The sequence below is a fragment of the Eptatretus burgeri genome, chromosome 1, assembly GCF_056783735.1.
Source record: "Eptatretus burgeri isolate ZD-2024b chromosome 1, Ebu_testis_v1, whole genome shotgun sequence".
In the NCBI taxonomy this organism is placed as follows: Eukaryota; Metazoa; Chordata; class Myxini; order Myxiniformes; family Myxinidae; genus Eptatretus; species Eptatretus burgeri.
This window is the reverse complement of record NC_140961.1, coordinates 101,884,907-101,888,934: the sequence shown is the minus strand read 5'-3', so window position 1 is coordinate 101,888,934 and position 4,028 is coordinate 101,884,907. Positions and strand designations below refer to the sequence as shown.

Genomic DNA, 4,028 nt, shown 5'->3' with positions numbered 1-4,028 from the left:
CACGGTTTAATTAAAAGTTCGTATTCACATTGCAGATTTTGTAGCGATTTTAGAGAATTTGTTTAGATTCTGCTGTCATTGTTTTACTTCCAGGGGTACCTAATTGTGGCTGCTGTCAAACAGTTGGCCTCAAATTAAGTTCATTTTACTCTCTTTAATTAAAACAAATGCAATTATGCCAAAGTGGTGAATTATTCTAGAATCTAGAGTGATAATTGATACATGATCTAATATAACTGCTGCAGATTCCACTGAATGCCACAAGTGCACACAGTATGATTGGTCTACAGAGATGCGTGATGGTTGTGTTCCAATGCCAGAGGTGTTCTTGGCTTTCTATGACCCTTTGACTCTTGCACTTTTGGCTTCTGCTTTGTTTGGAAATGTACTAACAATGGCAATTGGATTACAAATGTTTCTGCACCATAACCTGAATGCCACAAGTTTTCATGTGACTTTGCCACTGTTATTATCAATATCTGCCAGCTTTGCAAGCAGCTTAGCTTTTATGGGCCGACCTAGTGAGGTTTCCTGCAGGTTTCAAGAGGCTCCAGCTTGTGCCTGCCTCACATTAATGATTGTTTGTGTTATGAACCTGACTCTGCATTTAATAAAGAAATCAGAATGTAAGCATGTTACTTTTTTCCATTATCATTTGCAGTTTCAAAACAAATGAAGTAGCAATCAAAAATCTTCTGTCCAGGTTCAATGAACCATTTAAAATTGCATTTATATTATGGTGCAGGTCATTGCCTGCATATCTGTCTCTTTTCCGTTCAGTGTAAACAAATGTCAGATTTATCCTCCAGAGTGGGGCAACTTAGCTAAATATAGCATAACAATTGTGCATTTTGTGAGGAAAGCACCAAATTCGGCACAATAGTAGCCTATCATATTATGAACAGATTGGGATATTGGGCCATCTCAAATTCAGCCGGCAGACCGCGCCAGGTATTGCGAGGCCGTTTATCCTTATCTGCTCTATTTCTTTCTGGCTATCTAATGTTCCTCGGGTGTGTGTGTGTGTGTGTGTGTGTGTGTGTGTGTGTGTGTGTGTGTGTGTGTGTGTGTGTGTGTGTGTGTGTGTGTGTCGGGTGAATATACTGATTCTGGCTCACTTTTCCCCATGTAAGTGAATGGGGTATTTTCAGCGATTCATATCTTTTTCCCCGAAAAAGTAAACCCCCTTTTTATCCCAAGGTATATTTATTTGTCTCCCCTTTTAACCTCGGGACACTTTTTTTTCAAATAACCAATGCAATAAGATAAAGATTTGTTCAAGTAGTAAAGTAGTAATGTGATTTGTTAAAGGTGATTCTAAAGAAATATCTGAAACATGTAAGCCTCGGGACACTCTTTTTCAAATAACCAATGCATATTGTTTAGCTCACTCATTGAACTTATAAAGATTTGTTCATTCTCAAATTCCTTCAATAGTTTAATTTTCTTTGCACAATAATCCCCATCTAAAATATTTAAAAATAAAACATTTGAATCTTTTTATTTTTTTAAGATACCCCTTTTTCTGCCATACAAATGTATAGGGAGAGCTCTCTGACTCGAGACCCAATAGAACAAAAAGAGGAGAATTATTTTCTCTCCCCCTCTGACTCTTACTCCACTCAAAGGTGAACCAACCAATGGGGGAAGGTTTTTAAGTGTTTTCAGTTCATGCCATGAAGATGAGGAAGTATTCTGTGAGAGACAAGGCCTCGTGGTTATATTTTAAATCAGAACACTAACAGGCTAATAAACGTGTTTTATCAAAAGTCATTCAAAGCATTTTCATTTTGTGTTAAAAATGGATAAGTGCTTGGGAATGATTCGCCCACGAATTTCCTATGCTGAGCTGTCTTGCCCGAAATGTCATTTCCCCGTGTGGACACATGCCCTGAAAAATTCCAACATTATGCAATTTCACTTCCTCATATCAAGTTGTTTTATAAACAAGCCGTCAGTCGTAAACTTTGTCTGAAAGCTTTATAATTTTTCTCATCTTGTCATATTGAGAAACGATTGAAACATGATCTATCTTTCATCTGAAGAAGAAGAGAATCCATTACAATATCGGTAAGTTTGTTTGTGTTCTTCCTCTGAGAATCACAGTGAAACAACTGATTATTAATTAAGTCACTGTATGACTAATATATATGGGTTTTTTTTTTCAACAGATTGTCTCCAATAACAACATCGTTGATCGCCGATGTTGAAAATGAATTATTCGTATTACACGATGTCTGGGCAGAGATGTCTGATTTTGTACAAGAGATTCGGATTTTCAGGGGAGAAATGAGAGAAATAATTATCGACTGGGAAACATTGTTAACACCTCCTCTAATCTTAAAAGGCCCGACTTCAAGGTGAGAAATACGCACGTGAATGTGTGAGTGTCTGTCCATCTGCTTGTCTCTGTATATCTATTTATCCATCTGCCTATACCTGTCTATATGTCTCTCTCTACTTGTCTCTGTATATCTATTTATTCATCTGCCTATTTGTCTGTATGTCTCTCTCTACTTGTCTCGGTCTATCTCTATATTTCTCTAGAGGTTTGACACGTTTTATTTTTATTTTTCAGTTTAAACACCTGTCTGAATGAACCAAGTGCACAAGTTAATCGTCTGCAGGAATCTGACCTGGCACTCAAGACATATGAAGCAGACTGCTTGGATATTTCATCTGTTTTTACAACTGAATATTTAATATTACCAATGATGATTAATTATAAATGCTTTCCTTACAATTATCTGATTCTTAACTACAAAAAGCGAATCAAGGACATTTAGGGGGGGGGGGGAAGTGCACTCCCCCAACGACCAATCACCCCCTCATCCCACCCCCTCCCCTCCCCGTGTGTGTGGGGGTAAGGGTGGGGAGTGGGATGAGGGAGGTGGTGGGTCAAAGGTGGGGACGCACAGAGGGGATGAGGGGGGTGGAGCTTATGTGGGTGGGGCTTGTGTGGGAGGGGCTTGTGTGGGTGGGAACTTCTGTGGGTGGGGTTTATATGGGAGGGGCTTGTGTGGGTGGGGCTTGTGTGGGTGGGGTTTATATGGGAGGGGGTTGTTTGGGTGGGGACTTCTGTGGGTGGGGTTTATATGGGAGGGGCTTGTGTGGGAGGGGCTTGTGTGGGAGGGGCTTGTGTGGGAGGGGCTTGTGTGGGTGGGGCTTGTGTGGGTGGGGCTTGTGTGGGTGGGACTTCTGTGGGCAGGGTTTATGTGGATGAGGTTTATGTGGATGAGGCTTGATGTGGATGGTTGAATGCGCGGGTGGAGCTTGTATGGATGGGTGGACAATTTTTTAAATTATATAAACATGTGTGTGGGGAACTAATTAACGAATTGACTAATCACTAATTATGTGAATATGATGAATGTGGGTGGAGCTTGTGTGGAGTGAGGTTTGTGGGGTGGGGTTTGTGTGGGGTGGGGTTTGTGTGGGTGGGGTTTGTGTGGGTGGGGTTTGTGTGGGTGGAGCTTGTGTGGGCGGAGTCAAAAAGGGTCGGAGTCAAAAAAATTTCAATTTATCTTTGTCTTTTGTAATTCCTGTGAATAAAATGAACCTAAAATCTCTTCCCCTTCTAAATCATGTATCTTGTAAGTCCAAGGAACCGCATCTTACATCAACAATTTTAAAAAGTTTGTTCGTCCATCGTTTAGTATAACCCTTTTCAAAATGAGATTTCCATCTATATATTCTGACGATATCACCAACTTTGAACTTCGGTTTTCTGACATTGATCTCTTTTTCATATTTTAATTTTGTAAATGTTTCTGATGGTTTCATATTCGTTAATGTGTGAATCGTGTCATTATACTTATCCACAATATCCTGAATAGAAGATGCCCATTGTTGTGAACCGAATTGTGTGAAATTTTTTCGGTAGTCTCTCTTTTAAGGTACGATTAAAACGTTCAACAACAATGGCCTTCCGTTCATTAAAGGTTCTGTATAATGTAATACTGTTATTTTTTAGAAAATTCATAAATGTCTTGTTATAAAACTCTCCACCCTCATCAGTCCACAGTTTT

At 39.6% G+C, this 4,028-nt stretch overlaps 1 long non-coding RNA gene across 1 annotated transcript; it reads left to right on the top strand.

Moving 5' to 3' along the window:
* Positions 1–1,950: 1,950 nt before the first annotated feature.
* LOC147035071 (uncharacterized) lies at positions 1,951–2,766 on the top strand. Its single transcript, XR_015061244.1, has 3 exons — positions 1,951–2,070; positions 2,172–2,360; positions 2,579–2,766. It is a non-coding gene; the product is annotated as an uncharacterized LOC147035071 (long non-coding RNA).
* The last annotated feature ends 1,262 nt before the right edge of the window (positions 2,767–4,028 follow it).